A 24,998-nucleotide genomic window follows, 5' to 3' on the forward strand; every position below is an offset into this window, starting at 1 on the left:
ATAGCTTTCTTTTACAGAGAACTAAAAGCGGGTTTTGAAACCACAAGAAAAACTATAAATGGCTTTTGAACCCACAAAAAACTAAAAGCGGGTTTTGAAACCACAAAAAAACTAAAAGCAGGTTTCGAAACCACAAAAAAACTAAAAGCAGGTTTTGAAACCACAAGAAAAACTAAAAGTGGCTTTAGAACCCACAAAAAACTAAAAGCGGGTTTTGAAACCACAAAAAAACTAAAAGCGGGTTTTGAAACCACAAAAAACTAAAAACGGGTTTTGAAACCACAAAAAAACTAAAAGCGGGTTTTGAAACCACAAAAAAAACTAAACGCGGGTTTTGAAACCACAAAAAAAAAACTAATAGTGGGTTTTGAAACCACAAGAATAAAATAAGCGGATTTTGGACCCACAACAAAAACTAAATGGGGGTTTTGAAACCATAAAAAAAAGAAAAAAAAAATAACGACACTAATCTCCCAGGACCGTAAAGCTCTCTCGGAACTCACGCTAGGGCCATTGACCTTCGATTTATAACCTCCGTAAGAATAGCCTCATCACTCTTCGAGGCTTGGCCATGATGCCCTTTGGTTAGGCCCTTACAAACGGCGATAAAGTAACGGTATGTAAGCTCCTTAGCTCTCGTTTAAAGATACTATTGGCCTTTCATTTCCTACAATTACGGTTTCAACTTAAAAGGGATTAGAAAGTGGTTCTACATTCATTCTTCACTAAATCCATAATAATTCAGTGCGTTTACACGCAATAAAGTACATTTAAATACAGTAAATGTTAGCACAGATGAAGAATTAGTTTATTTTTTTACTCATCCACAGTTAAGCCACTTTAGGTCACTGTAACTGATAATTCTTCTTTAATCCTCTTAAGTGTTGGTTGAGGGAAGACTTTATCAGTGACATCTGAATCCCAAAAGCCCTCTGAGATGTTCATTACCCGTCTTTGTTTAATCAAGGCCGATTCTGTCATCAGATGTCATTGATGAAGTCTTCTTTCAACCAACACTTAAGAGGATTAAAGAAGAATTATCAGTGGGAGTGACCTTAATTGGCTCAACTGTGGATGGATCTCTCGATATAAATACCACCTTTCCTATAACTTTTCTCATTCATCTACCTGAAGAGAGAAGCAGCAGACTCTGAAATATAGTACTTTCTCTCTGTATTTTGGCGTTTTTATGGGCTCCTTTTATTAGATGAAATTCTGTTGTTACAAAACATTTTTACCTGTCATATACCTACCTACATACATACATACATACAATTCATCCATTTGTATTTAATACATTTGAATGCTCATGGAGGAAAAGTGTGATTGTGGTAAGAAGGTAGGAAGATGTCCCTTGCCTGGACTTTCAAAATGACAACCTCTTGTTGAAAAGGTATTTGTGAATACCCAGAAAGATGGGGATTAAGAACGGAATTAGTGACGGACAAAGTTATCCTTGATTCGTTTTCTTGTTAGAATGAAGTGAATTTGGGAGAGAGTAGATGAGTTTCATGTAGATTAGTTCAAGAAGCCATTCTCACCCAAATGTTAATGAAAAAAATTGACATTAATGTTCATATACGACTCTCTCATCAATCTTATTTACTGCTAAGAAGACATTCTTACCTTCGTGCTGTATGAGCGTTCATTGACGTCAATAACGTATTAAAATTGCATCGATTCACGGGACTTAAGACTTCAAGAATCAGCAAATAGAAAAATGAAAAATAGTAACTGGGCTATAGGCCATGCATTTCCTAAAAGCATTTGCTTGCATTAATTCTCATCAAATTCCAGAATTTTATTTCCTTTTATTTTTTAATATAAGATGAACTCATCGCCAGACTATTTCATTTTCTTTCATGGAACAAGAATATGATCCTTAAAAATACAATTTTCTTAAAAGTGTACGTAAATCACTTCCATCGGAAATGTAAATTTAAATAAATGGAAATATGAAGAAACAAAATCCAGTGCAAAATTCGTGAGTTGATTAGCTATAACTCAACAATAATTCAAAGTGCTGCGATCAGTTTTGAGAGAGAGAGAGAGAGAGAGAGAGAGAGAGAGAGAGAGAGAGAGAGAGAGAGGGTGGGAGTTCATTCCCCTTACAATAGCAAATCTCTCTCTCCATCTCGCCAAAATTTTTCATAGGTTAAGGCAAATATATATATATATATATATATATATATATATATATATATATATATATATATATATATATATATAACTGGTCTGTTTTATAAACACTTCTAATGTTAGTATCTAATAATGCTTTGGACGGACTACAAAGTCATGAAGATTCAATAGAGCTCATGGTTAATCAACCTAGGTTTCAACAGTACAGAAATTACTATCCCAATGATATGACAGTTATAAAGGTCTTCAATATATTGTAGGATGGACAAAATATCCAAAAGAGTCAGCTAAACAAACTAAATAAACATAAGTAAACTGCGTAGTAGTATGGTAATTCATTGTTCTCTCAAACACAACATTATGCTGAACTATACTCTTTGAATAACACCTTATCGATGAAATGTAGATTGTATTTAAGACTTCATTTTCAACATTTTATATATATATTAATTAATAATTATATATATTATATATTATATATATTATATATATATATATATTAATAATATTTAAAAATATTTAAAAACATAGGTTTCCATCATAATATTGAGCGCTGTTACTTTGCTTTGTTTACATTTCTTAACCGATTGCTAGCGAACTCGGCTGCGAGGATGGCAGGCGAGTATATAACCTACTCAAGTGGGGTTGGGGGGAGGGGGGGGGGAAGGGGTGGATAAATGATTACATAGATGAAATACGTTATTATTTGGAAATGTTGTAATTTGAGAGGGAAGCTCATAATTTTAAACTTCATTTAATTTGAAACCATAAAAGACCGCATGTATTTTTTAAGTGTAGAATGAAATAAAAGGAAATTTTGGATTTGGAACAGAATTAAAGCAGCTTCATTAGGTATTCAGGATTTTTTAATATATATATATATATATATCATATATATATATATATATATATATTAATATTATATATATACCCTCGCTTATGAACTAAGAGATTATGCAGTATATCCCTCTTTGCTAATATATTATGTTAGTGTTGTTTATATATATATATATTTATAGATATATATAATATATATATATATACATATATATCTGGTACATATATATATTATATATATATATATATATATATATATATATATATATATATATATATATATATATAATATATATATATATATATATATATAATATATATATATATATATATATATATATATATATATATATATATATATATATATCTATATATATAATATATATATATATATATATATATATATATATATATATATATATATATATACTATATAATATATATATATATATATATATAATATATATATTACAATATATATATTAGCAAAGAGGAAATATACTGCATAATCTCTTAGTTCATAAACCAAATTCAACAGAATATATCTGCACGAGGGTATATATTTATATAAAATATATAGGGTATTATATATATATATATATACTATTATATATACCTTTATATATATATGATATTTAAAAAATCCTGAATACCTAATGAAGCTGTTTTAATTTTGTTCCAAATCCAAAATTTCCTTTTATTTCACTCTACACTTAAAAAAATACATGCGTTCTCTTGTGATTTCAAATCAAATGATGCCTAAAATGATGAGCTTCCCTTTCGAATTACATTCCCAAAAATAACGTATTTCTTCTATGTAATCATTTATCACCCCCCCCCCCCCCCCCCCACGCCCAAACCCCACTTGAGTCGGTTATATACTCGCCTGTCATCCTCGCAGCCCGAGTTCTACTACCAGCTGCCGCCGATGGCTGAATCAGAAGAATTTGTTTCTGGTGATTAGAAATTAACTTCCTATCATGTGCATGGTTCGGATCCCACAATAAGCTGTAGGTCGCGTTACTGAGTAACCAATTGGTTCCTAGTCACGAGCTGTTAATCAGCTCAGTGGTCTGGTTAAACTAGTAAGATAGACTCGACTTATCCATACCTCACTCACATTTTCCTAAGCACCAGAGCCATCAAGACTTCCTCTAAATTCAATTTCACCAATGCTGGAAGTCTCCCTCTCACACCCACTAACTATATCATATTTTTGTTTTATCTCTAAACCACCTAATCGGATCAACCCCACCAGCTACAACAGCATATCGATGTCTCTCATAATGCTGACCATTTCTGTCCATTTCTGATCAGTTTGACGGGGAAAAACGTCAGTCAAATTTGAATACCGAGGAGGAAATTATATTCTTTTAATATCGGACCCTCATGGAACATCAACAGAACTGTCATCGAAAAAGAGAGAGAGAGAGAGAGAGAGAGAGAGAGAGAGAGAGAGAGCAAAACTGTCATCGGAAAAAGGGGAAGGGAGGCTACAGAGAGCGAGAGAGAGAGAGACTGGATGAAAGAAGAAAACTGTCATCGAAAACAGGGGAGAGAGAGAGAGAGAGAGAGAGAGAGAGAGAGAGAGAGAGAGAGAGAGAGAGAGATTGGGATGAAAGAACGCAGCAGGATAATGAGAGCGAGGGTTAAGATTCAAAGGAGCGAGAAAAATTAACATCAAAATTAAAGCAAACACAAGAAAGAGAAAACTAAATGAAACGATGGATCTAAATGAAAAATAGGTCGAGGAGTTCGCAAAATGAGGCCACGGACACTAAAGAAATTCTTCCCACCGGACAAAATTCTTGAGCAATGTCTAAGGAAAACATCTCGTCAGCTAAATGTCCCTCCCTACCTGAACACAACTGTTCTTTATAAAAATATATATTCTTTTTTTTTCAGTGGGACTAAACATTTTCCATAGATGTCAACAACTAACATATTCCTCTGAATCTCTGACCCGACTTCCCCCGCCCCCTTTCTCCCCCATCAAGAAAAATAACTTGATAACTGACTTTGTATTAATGGAAAAAGTTTCTTTTCAAGAAAAATGTCTAAGAAAAAGATAAAAGCCCCTGAAGTTCCCCCATCAACATTTCATCATCAACTGGATGTTTACAAATATTCTGGATAAATAATGACCATACAACCCATTTCTTAACAACAGATTCTTCAATTCTGTTAAAAGGCCCATGGTAGAACCCATCTTATAAGTTCAATGGACTCGAGACTTTCCACCAATAAAAGCAAGCATCTCTTTAAAAGGCTTAGAAAAACGTATTTATATCTAAAGTTTTGCAAGCCTAGAAGAACTATACCTTACTTTCTGTAAGACACCTACTTCTTTCTGGAAATTTTTCAATCAAAAGGGGGTAAACTTCATTTCTCAAACGAAAGATTATGAAAAAGCGCGTTACATATAAATAAATTAAAAAAAAAAAAGTTAATAATATATTGGGAACAAAACGGATCATAAATTCCGCTAATTCTGAACAGTGATAACTTTGCCGTCTTCAATGTTAGAAAGCTACTTTCTATACGCAAAAGGTTGAGTAAAAGTGCCCTTCATGCCTTCAGAAGATGGACATTGCTCTATCGCGGCTCAAATATTTTGAAGTGTGCCAAAGGCTTTGCAAACCTTGAAATATTTATTCAAAGTGATTCTGTCTTGTGCAAGATTATTTTATATAATGTAAATAATAATAATTTATTCCTCTAGCTTTGAGTCTAATTATAATATTTAGTCAATAAAGTAATAATAATAGGAATAATAATAATAACTCTTATTATTTACGTTCGGATGATAATCGTTTTTTAAATGGACGCTTATCAAAGGACTCTTGGTATGCAATAAACACAAAACAATAACAATAAAAATATTACCTACAAAGGAATTATTAATCGTCGGTTAATCTAGTTATCAGTGTGCTACAGTAGTTATAAAAACATGAGCGACGTGCCATTTTGAATAACTGGTCAATAATAATAAAAAAAAAAAAATTAACTAATAACTAAGTCACCACTGAGGCAGATCGTGTTCTCACCAATGCAGAGGCAAACTTTTCATATTTTATCAGTGGCACGGTTTTCATCAGAAGTGGAGAGAGAGAGAGAGAGAGAGAGAGAGAGAGAGAGAGAGAGAGAGAGAGAGAAACACTCTTTCAATAAAAAAATTTTGGAAATTGGCCTCCATTGACCACAAAAGTGTAATTTATATTTTTTACTTAACATTATAACGTACCATAAGCAACGCATTAACTACTTAAAAATCTGGTCTGTCTGGCGTCTCTGAAGAATTATATTAAAAAAACGGCCTGATGCACAGGAAACCAGCAAGAACGCTGCTATCAGAGACGCAAAACACCAATGAAACACAGGAGCAAAATTTTTAACGCAAACAACAAATAAATGCATCTGCAATAAGATATTATTAAAGCCTTGAACCCAGCTCTCTCTCTCTCTCTCTCATCTCTCGGGTCTCTCTCTCTCTCTCGTCTCTCTCTCATCTCTCTCTCTCTCAGAATCAATCCATAAGTCCCTCCAAGGACATACGAGTAACCTCTCTCTCTCTCTCTCTCTCTCTCTCTCTCTCTCTCTCTCTCTCTCTCTCTCTCTCTGGCAGCGGTTGCAGAATTGCTTGTCTTAATACGCAACCAGACCAAATGGCATCGACTTACATCTCCCAACAGGCAAATGTTAATGGTCTCTTCCTCTTCATCTCTCGCAACTCTTAGCGTCGAGAATTCGATTTTTTTCTTCAACGCATTCTTACAGCTTATACTGCGTTTTAATTGCGCAGTGAATATCCGTTTCTATTTAAATATATATATATATCTATATATATAATATATATATATTAATATATATATATATATATTATATATAAATATTAAATCTGATATGACTTACAACCAAACCAATATGCTCCTGTTTATTCACGGTCGACCAATACTCTAACCGATTGTAGCTTCTGCTTTACTTTTTACAATCGCTATATTTTTGCTTTATGAGCAATTTATGTACAATTTTGAAATAAGCCTTCGTCTAAGAAACCACCCGATCAAAACATGAGACCATCCTTCAAGGCCAAAATAGGATTTTGTCTCTGGAATAGTATACCTGAATCATGCAAATGATTTAGTAATAACATCGGCTATTCTTGCGAGCGGCTTTTATAAATCTCTTGGATAACGTCATAACCACACAAAACTTCCCTTCACTCTGAAGGTCAGAGGTTCTCGTAGAGTAATAATAATAATGACGAGCCATTCTGATCGCACAACCTTCTGCTAATGCCAACACGGACCTCTTACTTTTCGTTCGTTTGTTTGTTTTTAAGGTGTTTTTACGTTGCATGGAACCAGTGGTTATTCAGCAACGGGACCAAAGGCTTTACGCGACTTCGAACCACGTCGAGCGTGTACTTCTATCACCAGAAATACACATATCTGACCCCTCAATTGAATGCCCGAGAATCGAACTCGCTGCCACCGAGGTGGCAGGCGAAGACCAAACCGACCACGCCACTGAAGCGTCTGACCGCCTACGTTATCGGGCTACGTAAAAATCTTACATGTTGATCAACGGTACAACTTCTATCCGAGTTTGATGGCAGAGTTAATTAATGATCTTTAAATCTGGAAGCTGATTCTAAATAGTGATGGATGGATAGATGTATGATATTTAGGGCAAAAGCCCAGGCACTGGGGCCAAGAAGGATATTCGGCTTCGTAATGAAGAACAAATTAATTATATTACGGTCAATGAATTAATGAACAAAGTGTGGCGATGTGTCTAATAAAAAAAAATAAAGATATGAAGTTAAATGAATGGCGTGATATATACGTATACACTAGAAAAAATTTAATGTCATAAAAATTTTTAATGCTATATATATATATATAAGAAAATACTGAATGTTATGAAAAAAATTTATACGCTTGAGAGAGAGAGAGAGAGAGAGAGAGAGAGAGAGAGAGAGAGAGAGAGAGAGAGAGAGAATCCTACCTTCAAATTCCCTCATCTTTAACTCAACGCAAAAGACCTTCTTCAGACCTTTTTAGGCTTTTCCATAAGCCTTTCCTAGCCCCCCAACCCCCCAGCAAGAACAAGTACAAGAATAAAGTAGTTGGTAGGCTTACTCCCCGAGTAAGCGAAAATTGTTTGAACGGTCTCTTTACAAGATAGTTGCTCAGTGACTTTTACCTTCGACATGGGCTACAGTTCCTCGTTGGACGAGTGGTTTTCGCACTCGGCTACCAGTCCGGTGGTCTGAAGTTCGATTCTCGGCTCGGCCAATGCGGAATCAGAGGAATTTATTTCTGGTGATAGAAATTCATTTCTCGATATAATGTGATTCGGATCCCACAATAAGCTGTAGTTCCCGTTGCTAGGTGACAAATTGGTTCCTAGCCACGTAAAAATATGTAATCCTTCGGGCCGGCCCTAGGAGAGCTGTTAATCAGCTCAGCTCAGTGGTCTGGTTAAACTAAGATATATTTAACTTCAACTCGGAACGAATTGAGAGACCTTTACAGACGATGAATGTATGGATCTGCGGTGGACAGCTTGCTACGCGTGCACGTAAACCACCACATTTTTTTTTTTTTTTAAGATGTCAAAAAAATGGAATCTCTCATTTTCGAAGCGCAAGCTATTATCACATTGAAGATTTTTACGACAGATAACTAAACCAATTAATATTCAAATGATATCAGGTACCCAACAGCCCCTAAATAAACCTAACCTAGAGCTACAGAAAAGACTAAAAATTTATTTGTACCAATGCTTCTGTATATTTTTACTAATGCCTCTGTATATTTTTACCAACCTCCTTTAATGTGATTACCTACTACCATCATGGAAAACGTAACGCAAGATATGATGAAAAATTATTAGTTACAAAATCCTCGACTAGATATATTAATTATCTATAAAAAATATCGTAAATATATATCGTAAATCACAAAAATAACACAAGTCACTAGACCTCAGGCCCACGTAACAGAACAACAGAACCTTAAACATCAAATTTTCAATTATTAATATAACCAAATGTCATTACTAAAACGGGCAAGAAGTCTTCAAGACAAAGAACAATTGCGCTGAATGTTATAAAAGAGAGAGAGAGAGAGAGAGAGAGAGAGAGAGAGAGAGAGAGAGAGAGAGAGAGAGAGAGAGAGAGGAAAATGTACTAAATGAGCCAATCAAGTTACATGAGATTATTACTGAAAGAAATATGATTTCTTGATCATAATTTGTGCTCAACTTGCTCAAATATTTCTATAACTATAACTACAGATATCAACAATCTTCTGGCTGAACACTAGGTCATTTTGACATGAAGTTTTAAGGACCGAATAATCGAAAAACAAGAAATCAAAACGAAAACTAAGGCACCATAAAGATCTCAGGATAAGGCTGCTGACCTTTGACTTTATAAAACACCAATCAATGACCTCGTCCATCTTGGAGGCTTACGTAGCTGCCTTGATGATGAACGTCAGCTCCCCGTATAGTCCTTGTTTCAGTACAAGATTAGCCTTTTGTTTAATGTATCTGCTGCTTTGACTTACACGGTCAAAAACGAGGAAATGAAAGGCTGAACTCATACGAAAGCTCTCATTATATCCGAAATATTTCACTGGGCGTTTTTACACGCAAGAAAAAACTTATGAAGGTAATAGAAGCTACTGCATGAAAATCCGACAATAAACAATGTTTCGTTTCAATATTTCTAAACAAAATGAAGTTGAAATGCCTTCATTATTTACAAATGATATGGATCGGGGAACGGAATTACATTTTACCATTCGATTTTACTCAAAGCTAATTTCCAAATCCTTTCAAACTTATCCTTCCACCAAACAGAATTGGAATGATGCGAAGAATTCGTGGTACATTAAAGGCCCACAACAACAAACCAAGGTGGCTATTCATCTTAAAGATGAAACGTACAAGAAAACAATTCACACGCATAGCGGAATAATTAAAGTTGTCGGTGCATCTCTCTTCAAACCCATAAACCAGGGAAGACTTCCTTCAATAGAAGCTAGTTTTAAGTCATATCATCAATGATTTCCAAAGGGACAAAGCCCTTATTTACCTTGAAACCTTTCAATAACGAAAGACAAACTTCCGGTATAATAAGAGGATAATCCTAAGACTATCGTGACAACTTATAAAAGACCGCATAACCAAGAGATGGAATATTGCTAAGCATTGAATAAATGACGAAGATGTTCGCAACATTACCCATCAACATCAACAGAACGTCCAAAGACGAAGCTGTGAAAAATGCGAACCGACAACTTGACATATACCTAATGAAAGATTTCTGTTTAAACCCCGAAATGTAATGAGAAAAATCATAATCTTTTAAAAGTAAATTGTATTTTTCCTGGCTGTACAAACCTGTGGTCCTTTACGATAGGAATTACTTCAGGCTACGCCTGAAGTAATTCCTATCGTAAAGGACCGATGGTTTTTATGTCGCGAAGGAACAAACGTCCATTGTGCTTCGTAAAAACCAATAAGATGAAAATTCCAAGAATCTACAGCTGGCGGAGATAAGAATGCAGTACACGAGAATTGAGTGCCATCCTTTCTAAAACAAGTTACAACGTCCGCGGTACAATCTATGACTATTTTTCGTACAGCATAAAAGTGGTATACTATTCTTTCCACGCACAAGTTGAGTACATCTAGTTTAACCAGACCACTGAGCTGATTAACAGCAGCTTTCCTAGGGCTAGCCCGAAGGATTATATATTCTTACTTGGCTAAGAACCAATGGGTTCCCTAGCAACGGGACCTACAGCTTACTGTGGGATCCGACCCACATTATATAAAAAAATTAGTTTCTAATCACCAGAAACAGTTTCTCTGACTCCACGTTGGCAGAGAGGTGAATCGAACTCGGGGCTACTGAATCGGTAGACGAACACGACCTTAGCCACGGATGATGAATCGCATATTTTACAAAATGAGAAGTAAATTTCTTAATGTAACCCAGCCTTCAAACCAATGTAAAGTGCATCAAACTTCAATACTTTACCCGGCTGGGCTGAGATATCTCCAGACCAAGATATCTCAGCAGAGCCAAATTATCTTCAGCCTCGTACTTCCTCCTGCCAGCCACTTATCATTTCCCCCTCTGACATCGAACTGACAAACCTGTTTATATACAAAATGACTAAGTTTCCCCTCTCAAGGCTACATTTCAATTTCACTCACTCGACTCATCAGATTCCATTCACTCCTGTTACCAACTTTCTCGTTTTCTTCACGAGTACTAAATTGGTTATTCGAGTTGGTATACAAACCAATTGCTTTGCAACAACTAAATATATTAAATGTTCGATGTTTCGCAAAATTTTCGTGACGTCGGCATCACCCTCCTTACCAACGTACTCTTACATCATATATCTAAAACAAACGGCAATTTCCTTCACTGAAAAAAAAAAAAAGTTCTAAATTCACGAAAGAAGCCGAAAACCCAACAACTTTCCCGACGGAGGTACCGAGTTCGTGCGTTCGCGCGTATGGTGGGTGGGTGGGTGACGTGCCTGGCTAGCACCCACCATCCCTATCCCTCGCCCCTCCATCCTTGATCGGATGGGGAATGGGATGGGCGAGACACTAACCCACTTCCGGCTGCGACATCAATCCTCGGAGCTCGGGAATCTACTTCCGGGAGGCAGCAGAACACTCGCATTTTCAACTGTTTTTTTTAGATTCTTCGATTAAAGTGTGAAAGATCCAGCAATCATTCACCGCAAAATTATTTTTCGCTTCAATAAATGGCACTAAAGTGAAGCACAGAAAATGTCTTTTCTTCAGATCCTGCTACGAGTAATCAAGTTAAAACTGCAAATAACAATTGATGTATATGTATATGTATATATATATATGTCTATATATATATATTAATATATTATATATATTATATATCTATATATATATAGATATATATATATATTAAATAAAGCTTCCTTTCTGGAGGGATATCGTATCGGAATTCAAACTAGTAATCAGGGTAAAACTGCAAAAATAACATGTACATAATACAAGGAGTCTCCCTAAAAATCAAAAGACAACATAAAAAAAATGATATTGTGTGTGTGTGTGTGTGTGTCTGTGTGTGTGTATGAGAGAGAGAGAGAGAGAGAGAGAGAGAGAGAGAGAGAGAGAGAGAGAGCTTTCTGGAGGAGTACCCTATAGGAATTCAAACATATAGGAATTCAAACATATAGGAATTCAAACATATACTACCTGTTCTCCTTTGAAAAAATGTCAGCCAACGAATGCCAACGACACTTCACATGGCCTCTGTGGCTAGCACTTCCTCGAGTATTATATTTCGCTGTTTCAATTTACACAGTTAATGCAAATTCATTGAGAGAGAGAGAGAGAGAGAGAGAGAGAGAGAGAGAGAGAGAGAGAGAGAGAGAGAGAGAGAGAGAGAGAGAGAGATTAACCCGGAAGTGATGAAATAGTATACTACAATAATCACAGCATATATAAGAATGAGAGTCGGAAAATAACTATATGCATGAAACTGACAACCAAATCAAAATAAATATTGAATCAAGCTCATGTCAAGATGAGCATACCTGAAGAAAATATTCACTTTTGTTGGTGTAGTAGTTCATTTCATTGTGATTTTCTATTCTCGACAAACTACAGGCTGGAACTTGACAACATAGCTTTCATTGCCAATTCAAAAGTAGTCCCGAACTTCATACTACTGAAATACAAAAAATAAAACCTACATAACCATCACAAATAGAACAAATGACCATTGACGTCGTGCACTTCGCAAAAATAGACGTAACTGCTTTGACAGTAAGATAAGAAGATTATCCTAAAATTCCATCCAAGTAGCACGGCACAGGTACACGAACACCCCCCCCCCCCCCCCCCCCCCCCCCCCCCCGCCCTTTCGCCCCACAAAAACAAATAGTAGCAGTAGTCCAACTAACAAAACCTAAAAATAAAAATAAAAATTGAAAACATAAAAAGAGCTTTCCCATAATCGCCAATAACAAAGATCTGAAAAGGCAATTCTTTAACCATTATCGTAAAATAACAAAAGGACTAAATCATAAATAACAAAGGATAAAAATACCTCTTTTCAATTCTATATCTAAAAAAAATGAGTGAAAAGGGAAGAGGTTTCCATGGCCCTTTGTTACCAAATAATCATCGGTTTTCGACTTCAATCAAATGAGAATTCAATACGCGATATTTCATGAAACGGGGAAAGTGGCTTTGATATTGGATTTCAGAAGTTTTAAATATATTTTAATCTATTCTTTAGCGCTTGTTTCAAAAATTGTTTTCGACTTCTCTTAGAACCTAGTCGCGTTGACATGGGATAAACTGGGAAGAAAACGGATATGAGAAGGGGGACAGGGGGGGGGGGGGGGGGGAGAAGAAGGGGGGTTGCCAATAGTCGTGTTCTTCAAGAGCCGTACATCTTTAAAACCCTCATCAGCAGAGAACCGCCTAAAACGTTCTTTAGCAACGTCTCTTAAACGTTTTATTGACTTGTTCAGTCTCTGGTTGTCTCCAGCGATGTTTAGGCATCACTGCAGATCGGAATTGCTATTTGTTTTGGGTCTTTTGGTCCTTGATTGTGTGACTTGGGGTTTTCAAAAATCATTTTCTTTCATAGCACAATAACAACTATTATTAATAATAAAAAATATTAATTGAAATTAATGAATCCAGTTCTGGCTAATCGACTTTTCTTTCTCGTGAAAAAATGTATCATTTATTCTTCTTTCTTTTATTCAATACTAATGATCAGATCATCAGACATTTAAATACTATCATTTTCATCTTCAATTACTTTCCTTGAACATGCGAATCAAGTTAATCCATAGACGTTCTGTCATTTATTTTCTTTTCTCTTTTCAGAATATTTTCTTGTATTATGAAACTGATCAGGTTAGATTTTTTTTTTTAATTAAAAAAAATCTTTCCTAAGTTGGTACCAAAGTAACGCCACCACGTTCTTTTCACTTTTATAAGATAAACTATTCAAATGTCCTATTTTATTCCATAAGGAAAATGTTCGTGCATTTCGAATCACATTCATGACAAGAGTTCAATGTCTCCCTCAAAATATTTCTCCCTCAAAACGTACGGCAACCGTCCCTCCTCTCATGTTGACTCGTGCATCGGAGCCATCAAGACATCCATCTTCTATCTTCCCCTTCACCTACATAAGGAGGTCCTGCCCCTCTCACATCAGATTACCTCCCGGTCCCTCATCCAATTAGATTGACTTCCCCCGCCCCTTTCCATCTCCTCATTTCAAATCCACTTCACGTTGACAGGTACAACCAATAGACAAAGGGTGCTTTTCACTTTGACCTCTCCGTCACTCCAGGGATTTCAACAGGAAAGGAAAAGCTAAGGTCTCTTGACCTTGGGAAAAGCAGTTAACGACAACAGCTTCAAGAAACTAGGTCAGATTTACACATCATCACGGGTCAATGATCCCTGCAGCTTCACTCCAGATAACCTATTATAATCAATCAATCATTTATATCAATCGTTTCCAGACACTTAGAGAAATGATCGAAATCCCTCTCTATATCCATAGACCTCCCAAGAAAATGAAAAGATTTACAGCAAAAATCTGCTAAACATGATCTCAAGAGTAAAAAAATTTACGACTATAGAGTTGAAATAAAAAGGTCGTCAATAAGGTTAGGTATAAAATAACCATAAAGATACAATGAAAGACCCCGAATATGACAGAAGCTTGGAAAAAAGAGAGCGCAGACAAGGCATTTCCTCGAAATTATCGTCTGGTGATGTTCCCTCTCCTTCGATTTCGTGACCTAAGATACTAAGGTCAATAGGTCAGAAACGGCTCTTGTAAGACGTTCAAGTCTGTATTTCAGTTTGTTTTATATATATATTCATGGAGCTGAATACTACGTACTAGATCTCAAGGTACAATTTTTCGAGTAGTTCCACGACATAACATTAATATTAACCCAAGAAAAGACAATCTCTGCAGAATCTTTTACCGTGCTACATCGTTCCCAAAAAGTATAAGAGATAGTAAAATAAAAGGGGGGGGGGTTTCTTTTAATTCCTTCACCCAATATCTCTCTGTTTCAAGCAGATACAAGAAAAATATGACCAACATAGAAATTAGTTATTTTGAACAAGGAAATACACCACTTCAAGATCGATGATAAAATCTTTGCATTAAATAATATCCAAGTTATAACCTACAGTGTAAGTTCAAGTAAACGAAGACCCTGCCAAATAATATATGCATCCATTGCGAAGTGCCGTCAGCTCGTGGGGAAACAAAGGTAAAGAAATTACTACTGCACAATAAATAAGAGAACTGGTTTAATCTGTGGAGAAAAAATCTCAAGACATTCAATAGGAAAGAAAAAAAAAGGAGTTTACTCACTGAACGAACACAGTAATGCATTTCTCTCCTACTTAATCCCAAAGCTATCCATTACTTTCTAAATGGGGGAATTTTCTCATAAATACGCTAGAAGTATTTTATTTCCAGCACACACAACAAATATTAAAACTCTCTTTCATGTAACAGTGAAACCTGGGTTTCGGAGTCACGAACCCTTACAATGGATGAGTGTAATCCACAGGAATTCCTATAGGCAACAGCTTTCGGTTTCGTTCAGCAACTGTATTCAAAGTCAGCTCCCTTGAACTGCCTATGGGCAGAATTCGATAGTTGGATGTTCAAGAATTTCGACTGGAATTCTAGTGGTAATTTCCATTAAGCGGAAGATACGAGGGATGGAATGTAAATACTTTACGGTCAGAATTCCAAAGTTGGCCAAATCCCTAACAAAAACATATTGACCTCCTATAGAGTGTATGGAAATGTTTACCAAATAATAAAAACAATGGCTCTCATGTTGAGCTCAGGTTCACTCCCAAAATTCCAGTCTAAATCAATACTTTTACTTTTACTTTTGTGATGCTATTCCCTGAAAAGGAACTAGTTCTGCCCGTGAAACGGGGCTGAGTATGCCCGTAGACTTAGTTACTTAACGAATTTATCATAAATAACCGTTAAAAAACCGTAGCGAGTCACTTATATGAAACAGCAGATGCATATGCTTTTAGTAAGGATTGGTAAACTGCCAGCTGTATATAAAATCTAAAACACGTATACCCCTGAGCACCGCCATTTGAACTGTTAATTGGTCTGGGAGAATGTGGCCCACATATTTCAGCATCTATGTATTTCTGGCGTTTGTTGTGGTGTTGCTAACAAGAGTGTCTCCCGTTTTATGCAAGACAGTTGCTGAATAACTTGCAGAATGTTCTGCCATGAATATCTCGGTCTTAATCAATTTTCTATTAAACCAATAAGATGATTTTGTTTGCTGTGTGGGATACTGAGATGATCTGGTGCTTGACTGACTGGGTCTTGAGGACCAAGCGACCCCATTTGGTTCACACCATTAAAATATAGTTTACGAAGTGAGATTTGCACCGATCAATCTTTCATCGACAATTATTCTTTTCGCTGCAGAACTATAAAAACTACGCGTTCTTAGTTAAATCTGGCCATAAGGTTTTTACACAAACAGTTCAATATTGTGATTCCGAGGTCACTATGCTTCAAAAAATTAAATTTATAATTTTAATCAGCACGGAAAGCTATGCCTACGTTATGTCTAGATCTACAGTCTTTGGAATGTGGTCGCAGTGGTTCCCCCCCCCCCACCCCCCCCCCACCCACTTCAAAAAAACGTTCTCATGCTATCATGTTTAATGGCTGCATGAGGATGTGTTTTCCTACTGCGTAATGACACTGATCTTCATAATTCAAGTGACATCAAACAACAGCCCTTCATGGATCACGGGAGTTTACTGGATAATCTACGGCAAACTGAACAAAACTGGATCAAGTATTTTCACCAGAATCCAGTCCATTTTTCATTCTGTTATAAAATGAAAATGAAGCACATTAATGTCAACATTTACCCCTCGAAACTTCACGTTAACTGAAATATCAACTTTATTTACCCAGCTTAAAGAGAAACATAAGTCAGTTAAGCAAGCGAGCACGTCTCTCTGATTGCCCAAGATGAATCTAAGCAAGCACACAGGTCCCTCTGATTGCCCAAGATGATTCTAAGCAAGCACACAGGTCCCTCTGATTGCCCAAGGTGAATCTAAGCAAGGAAGCACATCCCTCCGATTGCCTAAGGTGAAACTAAGCAAGCAAACACATCATTCTGATTGCCCAAGATGATTCTAAGCAAGCAAGCACGTCTCCCCAATTGCCCAAAGTGAATCTAAGCAAGCACACACTTCTCCCTGATTGCCCAAAGTGAATCTAAGCAAGCACACACTTCTCCCTGATTGCCCAAAGTGAATCTAAGCAAGTGTGTACGTCTCACCAACTGCCCAAGGTGAATATAAGCAAGCGTGTACGTTTCCCTGATTGCCCAAGGTCAATCTAAGCAAGCACACACGTCTCCCTGATTGCCCAAGGTGAATCTGGCAAGCGTGTCCGTCTCCCTGATTTCCCAAGGTGAATCTAAGCAAGTGTGTACGTCTCTCTGATTGCTCAAGGTGAATCTAAGTAAGTGTGTACGTCTCCCTGATTGCCCAAGGTGAACCTAAGCAAGCGTGTACGTCTCCCCGATTGCCCAAGGTGAATCTAAGCATGCATGCACATCTTCCAGATTGCCTTAGGTGAATCTATTTCCAGGAGCGTCATCAGTCATTCGCATCACATCCGTGATGGCCGACGTAAGAGAGATCGAAAATATTAAGCTTCAAAGCACTCAGTTTATCCAAACTGCCTCAGTAATATGACACTGAAACGTCTTATAAGCAATAAACCAACTAAACATCCACTTACCTTTCTCCAAAGGCCCCTTATTCCCTGGCCCCGCTAATCATCTCTTGCTGAAAAACAAAAATTTAATTCTAAGTTACTATATTATATGATTTATACATTTAAGACAACCTTACAGATTCCAAAACCTTCTATTATAATAATTTATTATGACAATCATTCTAGATGCTGAAAAAGAACAATTCCTTCCCTCACTTAAAAATTTCCCCCAATTTTTCTTATTTTAATTTATGATTTCTGAATAACCAATTCATTAAAATCCATATTCATCTTCATGTAAAATATTCCAGACATGGAAAACAACAGCAAAATTTCACCTATATTATCGTTTACATAAAGGAAAATTCGCAGAATTCTGAAATCAGATGCCCAAAAACATGAGATATACAACAATAGTTAATATTTGACTGATATTTATTATTTTTACGATAATACATTCTGGAGTCATTCTGAACTTCCTTGGAAACCTTTTATGAATTATAATAAAAAAAATCATAGTAAAAACCAATATTTTATAATTAAAATACACGACGAAACTTGATGGGCAACACAAAAGCAAAGACAAGCTAATAATGGTAAATGGATACCGTGGTAATAAGAAAAGTACTATGTGACCAACGCACACAGAACACTGCTCATTGTGTTTGTGCCACCAATGAAGAGGGAAAATTTGACAGGGTGAAATTTGCAAGCAACAGTATTACACTCACTGTAATGAACAGCAACAATATTGTGCAAAATGGCGAACAAATTACGAAACCTCTAGTGGCGCAGCAACAATATTATGTAAAATGGCGAATGAACAAATGAAGCAAAATATATTTTATTTTTTCAAAGGATGAAACTCTAATCACTGACGGAGGGGGCTGTGAAGCCAACTGGGAATTTCATCATAAATGAAAAAAAAAATGGAAGCCTTATGTGAAAAAAAAAAAAAGGAATATTCAAACGAAACTAGAACTGAACAATCTTTTCATGTTGAGAAGTATGGCGACTTATTTAATATAAAAAAAAAGGAGGGGGTTGGGATATACGGTATTGTAACAAAAACGTACTCAAATCAAGAGCAAATACAAATACCTGTCTGTTTGTACATGGTTCAATAGAAAATGAAATTGTTATATATTTGGTCTTTTCATTAAAAAAATTTTTCAAAAATAGTCGTCTAAGATAACGCATTATTTTAAAAGCCTAAATGCATTATTTTAAAACAATTTTTCATATCTTTAAAGACAAAATATATATAACAGTTTTAAAGTAAGCGAAACTGAGATACCTTCCTACCAGAATCCCCTATCATGAAAAAAAAAAAAAAAAAAAAAAAGTTGGAATGTGAGGAAGCCTATAAAAAATGTAGCAAAAATGCTGTGCTGCTGACCCACTTCTCGGAGCAACCAATAAAACGGGAAACTTTCATGAACTTCTCTTGTTGTGACGAAAAATGGATGAACCAAAGCGAGGAAAACCATTGTTACTCACAAGGGGGGAAATGCCACAGGTAAACTACCTTTCAAGAACAAAGGAGATAATCATCTTTAAAATCGAATCGACCAGTGTCGGTTTTCCTAAACAAGAAGAACATATGACAAAGAAAATTAGAAAAATTTAAATACAGTAATGAAAAGGAGTAATAAAATTTTCGAAAAAACTATGGACTGTAAACAGAACAAATCAGTGGACCGGAGTCAACAAGTGAGGTTTGATTTGATTTACATAGATTTTTGGCATTGTGCCAAGCACTGGGGCAACTAAGGCCATTCAGCGCTGAAACGGAAATTGACAGTAAAAGGTTTGAAAGTTGTTACAGGAGGAAAACTTCAAAGCAGTTGCACTATGAAACCATTGTAAGGAGAGGGTGGACAGTAAGATGGAAGAAAGAGAATATGAACGGATGCACAGTAAGAGGAATGAAATCAGTTGCAGCTAGGGGCCGAAGGCACGCTGCAAATCACCTTAAGTAATGCCTACATCGCACTGAACGAGGTGCACTGACGGCACTACCCCTCTACGGGACACCAAGTGAGGGCCATCAAAATGGAACACGAAAATGAAGTAGGAAAACAAGCACAGACAATGCAGAACAACAATTACGTTTTTCTCAGACTGTGACTGCATGTCAACAACTCAACTGTCTACAGGATGACGAAATAAAAAGCGTCTTTAAATTCAAAACGGAAATAAAAGGATTTTTTTCCATCAGTTAACAGCTGAATCGTTCAAAATTTATATCATATTTTATCCTTATCTTATAAAGTACTGAAAACAGTAGCCTTTTTCCTTCCCTTTTGGACGAGTGGGTTCTGTACTCGCCTATCAATCAGTTAACCCGAGTTCGCTCCCTGCTGCCGCCCATGCGGAACCAGAGGAATTTATTTCTGGCGATTATAAATTCACTTCTCGATATAATATGGTCAGGATCCCACAATAAGCTGTAGGTCCCGTTGTTAAGTAACCAATTGGTTCCTGACCACGTAAATAATTAAAAATATAATCCTTCGGGCCAGCCCTAGGAGAACTGTTAATCAGCTCAGCGGTCTGGTTAAACTGAGATATACTCAACTTTTAAATTTCCTTCCTGTAAATGCAAATACGTATTAAAACGAGTTTCCCCTAATGCACAGAATGACCCTGTCATCCTCGGCATTTGAAAAATTAAAATTCTTGACAAGTGGTAAAAAATGACAGTCAGTTTTTGTTTCCTTCTATAAATATTTTCATCAACGTTCTCTTGACTTGAGGCAGGAGACTCGTAAAGATGAAGGGTGCGAATTTTAACAAACGTTCAGTTGCTAGAATAATGAAGCATACAAATGCGACACCTTCGGCCATAATTCTTTTTTTTTTTTTCTTTTATGAAGATGCCAAACGGCAGACAGTATCTTGAGCCCCAAGATCAGAATTTCTTTGGGCACATTATTCCAAAGTAGCGATGCCTAAGGCAGACACAAGGCAGAAAAAGAAAAACCAAGTAAGAAAAAAGTCAACGAACAAATACTATTTTTTCGTGAATTTTAAATACCTATGCATCACAACACTGATTTTCGTACTTTCGAAAACTGAAGTTTTATCCCGAAAAATATTCGCAAGAAATGTTACTTTGGGAGATGGTCAAAATGTAAATATGCATTACACCAATTTAAAAAAATTCTTTCAGGTAAAACCGTAAAACTTCATACATAATAGAAATGATATACATAATCACAATGAGACTCCGATAAGTCTACCCAAAACATTTACCTAGTTTAATACTACAAGGTAAGATTATCGTAATTTCAAAAAGACAGTCGAATACAATAACCAAAAAGATCCCAAATAACAAAGAAAGGAGAATCTAAACAAAACAAAAAAAACTTGGTAATATTCTCTTCAGAGTATAATTCCATTCAACTCGCGCTAAGGCTTTTGACCTATAACTTATAAGCTACGATGAACAGTGGCTAAACCCTCAGAAACCCATAAAGAAAATAGGATCCAGTTCTCGTTTCAGTACAAAATCAGCCTCTCAGGCCGTATATATTTTCCGCTTTGGTTTTAGCATCAATAATGAAAGAATTGAAACGCTTAACTACGCATTAAAAATCCACTTCATCCACAACATTCCGTTGCTCCCACAACTTTGGGAGTTTGAAACGACATGAATTATTCCAGCACAATCGTATATCAAGTAGAGAAAATTTCGATATAAAAACAAAACTCTCATCAACATGAATTATTCAACACAACAGTATATCAAGTAGAGAAAATTGCGATATAAAAACAAAATTTTCTCATCAACATGAATTATTCAACACAAAAGTATATCAAGTAAACAAGATTTCGATATAAATACAAAATTTTCTCATCAACATGAATTATTCAACACAATAGTATATCAAGTATGCAAGATTTCTATATAAAAACAAAAAAAGTTTCTCATCATTCTTATAAAAATCCTATTTGCATGTCATGGTATACACGCAATACCACCATAAAATGGAAATAAAATCACTAAATAGGATCAAAATTTCGATATAAAAACAAAATTTTCTCATCAACATGAATTATTCAACACAATAGTATATCAAGTAAGCAAGATTTCTATATAAAAACAAAAGTTCTCATCATTCTTATAAAAATCCTACTTGCATGTCATGGTATACACGCAACACCACCATAAAATGGAAATAAAATCACTAAATATACTAGAACAGTTAAAAACAAAATGGAAAGACGAAAAACCACCGCGCATACGAGCACATTCGATGATTCGTGTTTCCACCTTAACGGAAATTCATACGAACTCAGAATTCGACATACTTCAAAGACACCATCCAACCCAAGAGGAAGATTCAAGATGGAATTGGAAAGCTAAAATATAACTAAAAAATAAAGTTCAATTACACCAATACTGAATGTGAACACAGGAGAGAGAGAGAGAGAGAGAGAGAGAGAGAGAGAGAGAGAGAGAGAGAGAGAGAGAGAGAGGAGACGAGGACGAGAGAGAGAGAGAGAGAGAGAGAGAGAGAGAGCAACATTGCCTAATCGATTCAAGTATCTGAAAGATGCTAAAGTATTTACCTTCATTTCCGTTCGATCTAGTTTTTTCCCTCTTGTCCATTACCAACTCTCAAGAACCCAGCATAACTACACCCTGTGGTTCGAAGTACAATCTCAGCTGTTAAGCATAACACCAACAACTCGGAAATTCTTTCTGGCTGCGGCAATCTTTTGCTTTGGCAGCGTAAAACCTCCTGTCACCGCCAAGGTAATCAATCAAAGCACTTCATGCCTTCGTTTTAATTTAATTTTTATTTATTTATTAATTTTTCTTTGAGAGGGAGGGCGTTGTCGAAAATATACTGGGCATTATTTCCATTTTTTTTTTCTTTTAGAGGGGAAGGGCATAGTTAAAAAAATATTAGTTATCATTTCCATTGGCCTTGAAGGAAAAAATCTCTATTGACCTCCTACCTATATGCATATACATACATAACATTTTCAAAATTTGGAATTACATATTTTTTAGCCCCATGAAAATAAATACTCTTCTCAATACAACTTAGCAACAGACTGCAACATCCATCGAAGGTATTTCAAAAATAATACTGTGACACTTCACAATGAGCCATGCACATTTCACGAAAAAAAAATTGGGCTTTAAGATGAGAATCCTTCAATGAGACGTTTGCAATTTGTGCAAAATATATCTTGAAATTTCATATCCTTGACAAAGTGATCATCATTTATCAATTTCCATCCCATCTCTCCGAGTCTCCTCAAGTGCTCGAAAGAATTATAACCTTGGTGGACGATATCTTCAATGATAGTCCCTCCGTCTAAATTTCCAATCACACTAACCTCACCTCTCAGGGAGCAAATGCTCTTCTAATTAAGCTCACTGGGTTCCTGTTACAGCCAAGTCATTTTTCCCCGGAAAATAATTAAATTCTTAAACGATCACAATGGCTTTCAAGACTTCTAATGAAAAAGAAACTGTTCCTGGAGGCTTCACATATGGAGAACTAAATTAAGAGCGGCCCTTCTGTTCCCAATTACCCATTTATGTTTCCAATTATGGCTACTGGGCAGAATTACCCCCATCATCTTCCGGTATTACTTGTGGCTTTATTACACCTTTTTCTGTATAACGTATTATCATTTCTTTCATCCTCCAATCTCCCCTGTTAGTAGCTATAACTTTTTTAGCTTTTCCTCTCTCACACTATGACTGGAATGGAATATAGAGTCTGGGCCAAAGGACAAGCACTGAGACCTATGAGGTCATTCAGCGCTGGAAAGGAAATTGAGAGTAGGTAGGCTTCAAACGTGTGACCGGAGGTAAACCTCGCAGTTCCACTATGAAATCATTGTCAGAAGAGATGGATAGCAAAGCGGAAGAACCATATGCATGGGGGTACAGCAAAAGGAATCAAAAAGGGTTGACGCTAGGGGCCGAAGGGACGCTGCAAAGGACCTTCAGTAATGCCTACAGTGCACCCCGTGAGGTGTGCTGATGACACTACAACCCTTACGGGGTCACACACAGCTTATGACCTTTGTTAATAAAGAAATCCCTCTATACCCTTAGTTCCCTTCTATATTTCAGCATTTTTCTTGGAGTTTGTTTCTTAATTTCGTAATAAACCAAAAACTGTTCCAAACCCAATTGAATGAACTTCGCAATTATATATATATATATATAGATATATATATATATATAAATGTGTGTGTGTGTGTGTGTTGTGTGTGTGTGATATATATAATAGTATATATATATATATATATATATATATATATATATATATAGTGTGTGTGTGTGTGTGTGTGTGTGATGTGTGTGATATATATATGATAATATATAATATATATATATATATATATATATATATATATATATATATATATATATATATATATATATAGTATATGTATATATATATATATATATATATATATATATATATATATATATATATATATATATATATATATATATATATATATATATATATATATATATATGTATATATATATATATATATATAGATATATATATATATATATATATATATATATATATATATATATATATATATATATATATATATATATATATATATATATATATATATATATATATATATATATATATAATATATATATATATATATATATATATATATATATATATATATATATATATATATATATATATATATATATATATATATATATATATATATATATATATATATAATATATATAAGCGTGACCAACTTCCAACTTATTCGGGCAGCGTGCTAAAATCTACGGTCAAATAGAGCCTTGTTTCACCAACGAAACTGCAAATAAACAAACACGCTATGTTTTGTTAGGGAATAATTTATTCTGTACTGTTAAACATGCATACTTTTTTTTTTACATTATCATTCAAATAAATCAAATACCACATCCTAAAACTCCTGTATTTTTAAATCAATACAAAAAACCTTTTTCAGAACTTTTTAGGCTTTTCCATAATGCTTTCCTAACCCTTCAGAATCTTTACACACATCCAATATTCTAAGTCATAAATAAAAACCAGTAAACTACACGAATTAGTCGGATCTTTCCTATAGACACTATAACCCACTGTTTTAAAAAGTTTAATCAACTT

General features: G+C 35.4%; 1 long non-coding RNA gene across 2 annotated transcripts in view; it reads right to left on the reverse strand.

Moving 5' to 3' along the window:
- Positions 1-24,998, reverse strand: part of LOC135212756 (uncharacterized) — an 819,431-nt gene that overhangs the window by 754,128 nt on the left and 40,305 nt on the right. For both annotated transcript variants that reach the window (XR_010313982.1, XR_010313981.1), the window contains exon 2: positions 17,867-17,913. This is a non-coding gene — a long non-coding RNA (uncharacterized LOC135212756). The remainder of the gene's footprint in view (positions 1-17,866; positions 17,914-24,998) is intronic.

This window comes from Macrobrachium nipponense, chromosome 41 (genome assembly GCF_015104395.2).
Source record: "Macrobrachium nipponense isolate FS-2020 chromosome 41, ASM1510439v2, whole genome shotgun sequence".
Taxonomy (NCBI): domain Eukaryota; kingdom Metazoa; phylum Arthropoda; class Malacostraca; order Decapoda; family Palaemonidae; genus Macrobrachium; species Macrobrachium nipponense.